Below are 11,971 nucleotides of genomic sequence, written 5' to 3'. Positions count from 1 at the left end.
ACAACCTTACCGCTTCGCAATCAATTATTATTATTTCACTATTTTTCATATCCAAAAAACAAACAATATCAGTCGACAAATGATTTTCGCATATTTTATTCTATAATAATTAGTTTACAATTTCAATATATATTTATAAACTTTCACCGTTCGAAATTTGCTTACATACAATGTAATAATATTGTTGCTTTTGATATTGTCCTCCTTATAATAAATAAGAAAGATCTAAATTTTAATTCAAAAAGAAAACCTTACTGTTAATGTCAGTTTTGAATGTTTTGATAAAATAAAATTACAAGAATAACTTAAATTAAAATGATTAATAATTCAAATCGTTGACGCGTAGCAATACTCATTAAATTTTCTATTACATTTAAAACAATAAGTCGTTCAGTGTTAACAGAAAATAATGATGTTATAAATTGTTTTAAAATCTATTTATTATTCAAAATTTGAATCTTCGTGAAGAATCTACCAAAAACAATAAATTATTTATATCCTTAATTAATGCTTTAACAGTTTAATCCTAATGTATGTGTAGATGAATAATATGTATATTTCTGGGAAAATTATTTTGTATACCCCAGTGAATAATTGTTCAACATAGAGATGATTTTCGACCCTCAAATACATAAAACTAATTATGATGACATAGTAAACTAATTTGTTAAAAATCAGGGTAGATATATGTAGACTTTAATTTAATTTTAACAAAGCTAATAAATTTAACTTGTTTTACTATACATATTATCATAAACAATAACCTTGACATAAAAGGGACATCTATAGTGCAAAACTGAGGCTGAAATGTTTTAGTATGACGGTTACATATCATTCATGAACTGTGATATTGTTTGATATTGTTTTAAAAATCATTTATATATAGAAATAAATGTCTACATAAGTGTATAACAAATATAATTTAATTAAATTTTCGAAACGACCAATATAAATGTTACGTATGTACTAATTTTAGTAGTCATTGATCTCGAATAACAGTGTATACTACGATTATACTAAGAGTATTATAGTTAATACTTATTTTGTGTTTATATTGTACATTTATTATTTAAGGAGCTCCCTAGTAAATACCTATAGTTGTAGTAAAAAAATTTCATTGAATAATCAATTGATTTAATTTTAATTTTATTTATTTTTTTGTTTGTATTGATGGTATTTACTATTTATACGTAAGTTTGGCCAGCCCCCCCTCCCCCGCCCACAGAAAAATGATAAACCACTATTACTCGCACAAATTCACAAGTCTGGTTTTGAAATTTGCACGACACTCCCTCAAAAATCAAAAATTCGTGTATGGTAAACAAATAATTCTAGTTTTATGAAGGCGCCACAGTCGCATGGCTGTCTCCGTCTTACAGACACATACCTTCAACAAAGCAAATTTTTATTCAGATAAATCAATTTTATGCTATTAGTTTGAATGATAAGAAAGAGTAAGTTTACCTATTATCAAACTTAAGGCCCGGATCCAGTGGCCGCCGAGCTTTAAAAGTAGTCGTCAGGCGAAATCAAAATGCAACGGCCACAATTAATGCGTATTCGGCCTCAAATGATAAAATGAGCCGTCGTAGGACGCCTGGCTGATGTGAAACATCAAAAAACAACCTCAAATAGAATTATTCACAATTTTTCGGACGAACGTATATATATTAGTTCTATTTTTAACATAACATTATTGGTAAATAGTAATTATGCAACAATTTAACGCAAGTATGTGTTTTCAATATTTGTGCTATAGGTGTAGAAGACTGTTTTATATTCATAGTAATAACATGTACGAGATGTAAATTCAAATTTAACTAACACTAAATAGTAACTTGATCGACGCATATTGTACACCAGGTCGGTATCCACTTGACTACTTTTTTTTGTAATTTTAAATTTTACTTTTTATGTTGACATCGCTTGATGTTGATATTTTTTTCATCGCCGTTTTTTAAAGACAATACACTGTAATCCATGGTCTATAAATCACCGGGTTTCTATAATTTGGATATTAATAATAAAAAACAGTCCAAACAAAATATCGCAACTGCTGGCGGGGAGCATTGGAATTTTTATTGTTTCGGTGAAGTGTATGCAGCAACTGAACGAATTTGTTTTTAAGCTCAGCAGTTGAAAACGTTTGCATAATAAAACGAACTATATATACCACTGGGAAATTAATTTTGAATAAATTAAATATATACATAGAAACAACCTCATTTTTTTTTATTCTCCGTGTATTTTATTGTACTCTTGTCGAATGGATTTTCCTCTTTTTCTAAACTGTCTAAGCGAACTGTAATTTTATAGGTACTATTTTATATTAAACTTTGTATATTTACTTACTGGGTTTAGTATGTATACACCTCGAGCAATGTTTTAAATTCTATAAATATCAAGTATATAAAACTAAAAACCAATTAATCTTAAATTTCAAATTACAGATTATTTAATCACTTTGAATCAATGCGTACAAAATATTTCTTTAGATTCTGAGTGGAGTGATGAATATATTGTTATGACTATAATTAATGTATGTATGTGTGCGTGTGATTAGGAAATGTTTGATAATTTTTGAAACAAGAGGAAAAACAGAAATATTACATAATCTTAGTTTTAATAAAATCGACTTTGCAGTAATTAAAACATACTAAGCATAACCATTTAAACATATCATTTTCTATACACAATGACAGTTTCGAAATATTTCGACTAATTATAAACGTTAATAAAGATTTTTTTTTTATGTGCAAAAAGAACTAAAATGTAAAACTTGTTTTTTCATTTATTGTTCTAAAAGAAAATTTAATAATAGACTATAGTTATAGTTATACCGCTGAGATTTTTTAAAATGTATCTCATCTGAATTTCAACAAAACTTTATACCTATTTAAAATTTTTAATAAAAATAATGATTTTTGATCAAAAGATTTTAGTAATTTTGTTGTAATTCAAATAATTTTAATAGGGGTCTTGACATTTTTTGATATAATATTATTTACGTACATTATTATTTGCAATAAATATACAATACGAAACTATTCTATTTTACAATACATCTGTATTTTGACTTAGTATAACAGATAAATAATTATGATAATAAATAATAATTAATAATATAACAATGTTTTGGAAAACAATTTATATAACCTTTCGTATTACTAATAGAAAATAATTTGCTAGGTATATTAATAGTAATATAAATAAATTATTATAAAATATTTTCAACAATACAGGCTGATACTACTCAGCTCTCAGAATTATTTTTCTTTTGAATTAACCTTAACTTAATAAAAAAAAACGTACTATAGTAAATTTTCTTTTAATTTTCTTTTGAAAATTTAATTTAAAACCAACATTTCACAACTTTCTTAATCATTCAATAGTATTTTTTTTTTTTATATATATACATCCATTTTAAAGAATAAGTAACTACTATTATTTTGTAATAAGAAATTTGTTTTGCATATTCACCACTTCAAGACGAGTTTTGTTATTTATTATTAATTATAATGGAATTTGCCTATTATCAAACTTAAAAGTAACAAACTTGTCAGTTGTCTGTATCTTGATAGATGTTTTTTTCTTAATACTTCTGTTTTAAAGCGTTTTATTAGACTAAACATTGATTAAAAAACATAAATAATCTTATAGTGTTTGATTAGCGGGACATTTATGTTTCCCATATCGTCAAATTGGTTCCTAGTAACTTGAAAAAGTGTTTAAGTTCATTAATGTTTGCTTAGGCTTGACTAGGTATAATATATTTCATACTAGGATTACATTAATGTTATTACTCATTACTAGAACAGTACTCAGTATCCACAGTACCCAGTCGGTACTAACATTTTTACTTGGCCAAGACTTTATATAGGTACCTGATAAATTATCTGCTCGAAACATTTCTGTATTATATAATTATATTACTTATTAAAAAAAAAGTTAATTTAATAACATTACCTATATATAGAATCTCTTTTTCATAAAAAAAGTGTTTCTTTTTAATCTGATTATTGTGATTTCTTATACAAAAGACTGTATTTTTATATTTATATTTTTACTACTTAAGGATTCATGTGGAGATACAAACTTCGGTTTTTAAAATACCCCCTTCCACCCCTTCAAATATAATATGAATTTTAATTATATTTTATAATTTTAATTATAAGAATATGAATGAATTCCAGGAAAAAATTGTAATGAAGAAGCTTGGTGAAGTATTCTATATAATTACAGTATAAGTACTTACACAAAAATTAAAAAAAAATTATTTGAAAATATTTTATCGTCTTCAATGTAAAGAAGCAATGATTAAAAATATAATACAATAATACGTATTTATTATTAAACTATACACGAATAATATGTTCAAGAATTTAATTATATGTTTTATGTAATTCTTCATCGTTGAGTATAAAATATAATATTCAACAATAAATAACAATATAAAATGACCCGAACATTATTATAAACTCTCTGATATAGTGTACAAGCTAATATAATTGCAATAATGCAGATAAAAGTTGTTATGATTTTTTTTTTGTACATAATAATAATTTTAGTACGCGGTTTATTTCTACATCGCATAAATTGGAATATAAAAGCACATTTTATTATACGCCCATTAACGTTAATGTTGTATCCGGTGTTTTATAATATTAATCTAACAAATACGAAATTATTCTCAATAGGAAAAAAATAAAAAAAACACACATACAAAAAAGTATGGTCGATGTATTAAATGTATTTTGAAATTACTAAAAAGAACATTTACAGTTTATTTCACACGTATAATAGTAAAATATATTCTGTTATGATAAAAATTCAAATATTTAAATTTATTTTAAGTTTAAGTATAAATTTTTGAATTTGAATTTTTATATTATATAATATAGTATCTATTATCCATTATAATGTTTATAATGCTATTGCTACTTAACAGTAGCTTAATCGTGATAGACGATTTTGAATTTAGAACTTTCTCCCTGATCTTTGAAATTTATGTTTTTGAAATGTTTAATACGATATTCAAATAAATTTTCATTAATACTACCTGTCATCTATCATATATAAATAAGAACAGTCATATGACTTTTAAAATCTAAAAACAACTTAAAGATGTTATACTCAGTTTTGGATCAACAAGAATTTTTTTAATCTAACATATAAAATTATCTCTATGAATGTGAATTTGTTTTTGGTATCTTATGTTGGTTCTATGGTTAAATTGTAATTTGTCATTTTAAACAGAAGTTAAAGATAAGAAGACATCTAAATTAATATAAGCTTTAAAGACAAAAAAAATATATTACTAAAATAATAACATTTTTATGTTTTAATACTGTTTAATGATATCACTTTAATATAGTGAACGTGTTTAAATAAAAAGTATGTAAGTATCTAAACTATTTTCTTATATGAAAAAATATTCAACCCTTATATCTCCTCCGTTATCAATTACTACAGTTATGCCACTGCTTTTTCTTAACTCGTCGACAGTAAAAAGATTTCTAAAATATATTTTAGGTACTACCGATTTATTCATTGCATTATAATATTTATAAGTTAATAACATTATAACTGTAATTATATATACTTATGCTATATATACACATGTATTGCATCAACATATTTTTATTCTAACTCATCGGTTTTACACATTAAACTTGCGATAATTAACAGTACTTAAACTATCAAATTTTATAAACGTATACTAACAGTGTGGTAATATTATATAATAAATAATAAATAATAATAAAGTATGCAATTTCGTAATGAATAAATATTGTAGTATTGAGTCAAACATTCCCTTTCCTACGCCTTCAGATTAACTCAATTGTTGTTTTAGTATTTTTTTAAAAAATAAAATATTTTCATCATAATATAACTATAAACTTAAGTGACAACTATCCTATTATGACGTAAAATAGGTACCTATAATCATTTTTCTGTTTGAAGTGTGCAACTAGAGTGTACTTGAAAGTTGTGACTTTTGATACACTCCGAGTGTCTTCTACTCGAGAAAACTCAACAGACAAAATTGATCGGACAAAAAAATTCTTGTATTACATACATGAACCAAAACAAAGCTTATAATATCTGGTGGTATCCATCTTTTAGTGATTATCACATACAAAATAGTTTTTATATTTCTTTCTGCTTTATTTTTTTTTCGGTAAAAATGTATGGGACGCATATCCTGACATTATTAAAAAAATTTATTAATATGACAGAGGAACGTCTCAAGTCCTGTAAAAAAGTATTTGAAAAAACTAAAAATATTCCAATTAACAATTCAAATCAAATTATTAATCGTAAACTGTTTAAACAATTTTAATGTAAAAGACGACTTTCAATATCAGCGTTATACCTACCTAATTATGTTCAAAATGATCGAGTCAGTTTTCTTGAATAATTAACAAAATTGAGAAATAAAAATAAGATAATGTCCAATGCATTGACCGATAACAAACTGACATCTAAAGTGATAGGTTTGATAGTAAAAATACATTCAATAGGACATCACATATTTATAAACTAAAAAATAATTACTAAAACGTATAACAAAATCATAAATTTACTCTACTAGTGATGGCAATAAGCCTGCTCATTTCAATCTTTACAATGATTAAATCTTGAATATTTATTTAATATTTTTTAAGTGAATTGTACATCCTACATAATATATGCAAAAAATATGTTGCTAAAATTGTCTAAAAAAAATATTCAAATATTATTTTTAAAAATGAGAAAAATATACAAAAATAATTAATTAACATAAAATATTAAATACAAGTTTAGTTTTAACATTTCTTTTTTTCTTTTTCAACAAAAATATACATCAACTAAATATTGAAAAAAATTAATTATACACGATACATAAATCATAATATTAATAAATTAGAACTCAAATGTGCCACTATAAAAGAAAAACACATATTATTTTTTTGGTGAATCATAACAATGTGTAAAGGTTTCCATATATAATAATTGAAAATTGTAATAAATAATCATTTTTTTCTTCGATTTTACAAAATATTCTAAAATATGCAAAAGAAAAATTTTGAAACTAAATATTATTGAACGAATCGTTCACGTTTTTTAATTCTTATAAAGCTGTGTGTGACAGGTAATGATATGTTAAAACCTAAACATACGAATCTTATTCGTAACCTATAAAAATAAAATTTGAAGATTACGAAGATCCAATTCGAAAATAAAATAAAATATTATAATAATTATCAGTAGAATTTTGTTTCATTTTGTATTGTTTTTCGAAATGTATATATTTACTCAATACTCAGTGTTTAATAATATAACTTTTTAACGTATTAACAAAATTTTTACCTCATCAAATAATATTATTATTTTAAAATCGTAATATTTTTTTTAAAAATCGAGGTCATAAATCATCATAAAGTGATGATTAGAAATTAAATGAAAATAATTCTTTTTTTTAAATTAAAAGTCTACATACATGAAATATGCAGTCCTATAATACTTTTTTGTAATTTAATGAAAATATTTTCTACTTCAATAAACTTATTAAAAATAAAAAAAAATAGAAGCGTTAATTTACAAATGCATTGTTTTGAATTTTAAGAGTTTCGTTTAGTACATTACATTCCCAGCCGTAGTTATAGTATAATGTTTTTTAAGTATTTTATCATCGTTTTAATTTACACGCGTGTAGATAAAATCTGCATACCCATAGATCTGTGATATCGTGTATAAGCTAATGCACTTGAACACTAAAAATCTATTCAAACATAAAATCGAACAATAAAAACGTATGGTCTAGACACATTCGTTTCGTGAACTTTCAAACTCTTCTATACATAATAATATAGGTGCCTCATATAGTAAAATATATAATAATATTATATGATAACGACGTGTTATGTCGACGCGTTGTACAATACAGTTTTATTGTGTTACATCTACCGCGATAATATTATGCGGGTCTGTGGCGAAAATGTGCATGGTATTTTGTTTCGTGTGTTTTTTGACGTTTTTCGCATTTCGGTCGATGCGTCGGTGGCGGCGAGTAGAACTAGTAGTCGTCGGTTCAACAAAAACGCCGCGTGTTTTTGTGTTTTAAATTAATTTAATTTGTCATCGTCAAGTAATTGCGTGGCTTAATTCTAGAAGGGGTTTTCATAAACAAATTACATTCCAACGAATTTTCCGGTCAACGAGTTTATAATTTCAATTTCATATAAATAATTAATAATTAATATTATTTATCTTGACTGTTGTTGAAGCGATTTTCGATGCTTGTCTGCAAACGTGATGTGGAGAAAAATAATCTGCGTATTTCAAACAAATTCCATACCAGTTTTTAATCATTACGATAATCTACTCAATATAATTTGACACGAAAAAACCATTTAAGTATATGCCAATTTTACAATTTTCTGCGTGTATCAAAAAAAAAAAAAATATATATATAATATATTTTAATAAAACCTATAATATGACGCATAGCATTAGCATGCGTATAAAATATTTCCATAAATATTAAATATTTTACTCCAAATATTTCAAAAAAAAGAAGATTTGATATTTTTGTAAATAATTTTCATATATATATTTTTTTTTTTTTTTTAAACATTTTTATGACTTTTAAAAATTTGATTTTATCATATGAGAAGCTTTTTGTGTGTCGACGAAAAATTATTATTATTCATTATACTCGCTAAAAAATCTTCATTATAATTTTATTTTTTTTTTTTGTGTCGTAGATAAGTATAAAACTTTGAATTTCTCAGAACTTTTGAAACTTCCATAAAAATACAAAGAAGCTATTTGTATGAAACTGTATTTTATTACTACTATTTATAACAAAACTGTCTAAAACAAATTTTAAGTTAATTTAATATCATCACAATCAATGCTTGTTGTTGTACGTATACTCATTATAATAACCTCTGATTACCATTTCTTTAATTTCTTTTTACGCATCAAATTTGAGAAAAAATAAGTACTTTAAAGTATAGTTATTTAATTAGTCTCTCATAAAAATCGTTATTTGTCCATAGTGCTTAGCTACGTATAAACAGGTTTAACGTAGATATACATGTTTTAATTTGTGTTTACATCAGGTTTTACACTCTAGACATGCGCATTTGAAAATTTGTCTTTTGGAAATCAAATAGTAAATACATATTAAATGTGTTTAAGAACTGTTTGCATTTATACCGTAAAACTGATTTAAATTGTTAGTGTACACTCAGTAACAGCATAGATACCTATATAATTGCATTTTGAATGTACCGTCTGTATTCATCACTTTAAAGTTTTAAAAAACATAACGTCTCTCGTTTACACTCTTCAAGATCACTGAATGAAATTATTTATATTATATTCTTCGTACTTTTTACATACATTTAGTTAATCATATTTTTAATTTATACAATAATTTATTTAAATTGACAGTTACAGCCATATTATGAGATACAAACAGTGTAAAATACAAATATAATACAGTAGTCTTTGCTTACTTTACTCACTATTTGTATATTGCCATTCATAAATAAAAACAACATGAAAACTGATTACTATAATTTTGAATTATGTGAAAAAAATATTTCAAACACTTAAATCATTTTTGATGTGAGTATGACGTGACGACTGACGAGTCCAGGAAATAATATTAATCGTTAACATATAATAAATGACATTTTATCAAGGGTGATAAAATCGGAAAACCAGATTAAAAAATGTGAAAATATATTTTTGGTAATATACTTTGACCCCATTAAACAATATATAATGAATCCAATAGATGATTTATTTAATATATGATCATATAAATCATATATCATTAGATATCTTTAGATACAGGGCTTGTCAGTTATTAATTAATTTGCACTCAATACAAGTATAATATTTTTGTGTCTAATTGGATCTAAAAATGCCAATCACTTTTTTTCGGATTAATTGAGTTAAAAAGACTAATTTTATAAATTTGCATCTTTTTTGTATATTCATATGAATAATTCACTCGAATAAGTTGCTCTTGAGACACAGTACTCCGAAGCCCGATTTTTACTAATTTCAATCTAGAGTTTCTACACCCATCCACTTAAATTATCTATACTATTTATCATAACTGAACCATGGATTGGCACTGCCGCTGATTAGGTCTAAACAAACTATATTGATTTTTTTTAAAAAACAACAGAATATACAAGAATATTGAAAATAATATAAGTGTATACCTAGCATTATCTCAGGTAAAAAACGAGAAAAAGTTTCTTAATCCACTAGTTAATGGAAAAAAAAGTTTTTTTTTTCAAACGAGAAATCTGGAAACTTTAAAATGAAAAAATAACTTCAAAACAGTGACCGTATAACATTATTGAAATATTTTAATATATTCCTACGCACGTAGCAGGTACTTTTTAGTTGTATTTAAAATAATTGAACGCCCAATATATCAATATCATCTATCATAGGTTATGTCAGTGTATAAATAGGTGTAAGATAAATGCAGCTATAATATACCTACCTGTACATATAATAAATAAAATGATACATACAGTTCTTAACTAGGACAAGGTATACTATACGTAGTGAATAATTTATTTTTTTTAATATATTAAAATTTTAATAAACTCATTTTGTCATTGCCTCGGAGAATAAAAAATCGTCTTGTAATATGTAAAATATCTGTATGCCTTTGTAAGTAATTATTAATTCTGTCATCATATGGCAGAAATGTTCATTAATAATAATTATTTTCTTTGCTATACCGCGAAAAACATTGAATTATAAATTTTATATGTGTGTATGTTTAAGACTATGATTTATAAAAATATAACAGTAAGATATTATTATTACTCGTAATTATATTAATCATGAGTTTCTACGGGTGACCTTACGGGTGAAATCAGCGTAAAAAAAGTAGTATCCGGCTAAAAAACATATATACTTATATTAAAATCAAATTAAAATAATTATAATTAATAATTATTACTATCCGTAATTGTCAATGTTCTACCGTTTATTTGAAAACGATAAAACTCGCGAAAAAACATATTGTTGAATACGACACACATATAATACTTTAAAAATGAATCGTCATGCTGTAATATTAAAATCATCTGAGCTCTGTTTGGGTTTGTAAAACTATACACTAAATTGAAGTACTTGAAAACTGTATAATATTTTAAGCTTAAAACTCTATATACACGATGAAGATCGGATAATTTATCATGGCTTTTGTTTTTTTTTTTTTTTACTTTTGATCTTACGAACTTGTTATGTATAATGTGCATAGATATAGTCGCTCAGTATTTTTTTTTTTTTTTTAATATTCATAAAATCGAGTGATTTTTTTTATTTTATTTGTTTTAATGCATATAATAATAATGTTTGGATAATATTTGTTCCAAAAAGTACCTTAAATTCGTTAATAGGGCAAATCAAAAATGTTGAAAAGTCAAAACTTTTAAGAACCTAAAATATTCGACTCGAATAAAGAAATAGAGTTTTAGTTTTGTTAATCGACCAATGGGTTGAAAAAATTGATTTTATTTGTATTTCCGAGTCCTTCGTGGAATTCACTGTATAAACGGATAACAAGATACCCATTGATGTTTTCCCAAAACTTTACTACTATTTTTTACCATAATTTAATTTACAGTATTTGAAATAATCGAAAATAATCGATTTCAATCTTTTAAACGTTTTTACAATACACTTCTAAAAAGGTTTAGTTAATTACTCTAACTTAGTGATATGTACAGCGTAATCTTAGTGGCTTAGTCTTAATCTATATGTTATACAGTATATATTTTAATAATATATCCTTTTTAAATAAAATATATTATGCACACAAAGTTAAAGAGAAACTATTTTGACGTAATGCACAAATTTGCATTTGATTCGTGTTTGCACGACAGTAGATTAACCTACCGACCGATTAGTAGAAAATTAATTGTTCTGCAAACACTACTCC

At 24.6% G+C, this 11,971-nt stretch overlaps 1 protein-coding gene across 4 annotated transcripts in view; it reads left to right on the top strand.

Annotated features, from left to right (window-relative positions):
* LOC114131970 (calcium/calmodulin-dependent protein kinase type 1) overlaps positions 1-11,971 on the top strand; it is a 327,907-nt gene that overhangs the window by 219,068 nt on the left and 96,868 nt on the right. The gene's annotated exons all lie outside the window — the stretch shown is intronic.

The sequence above is a fragment of the Aphis gossypii genome, chromosome X (assembly GCF_020184175.1).
Source record: "Aphis gossypii isolate Hap1 chromosome X, ASM2018417v2, whole genome shotgun sequence".
Classification (NCBI taxonomy): domain Eukaryota; kingdom Metazoa; phylum Arthropoda; class Insecta; order Hemiptera; family Aphididae; genus Aphis; species Aphis gossypii.
This window is presented reverse-complemented; position numbering and strand designations above follow the sequence as displayed.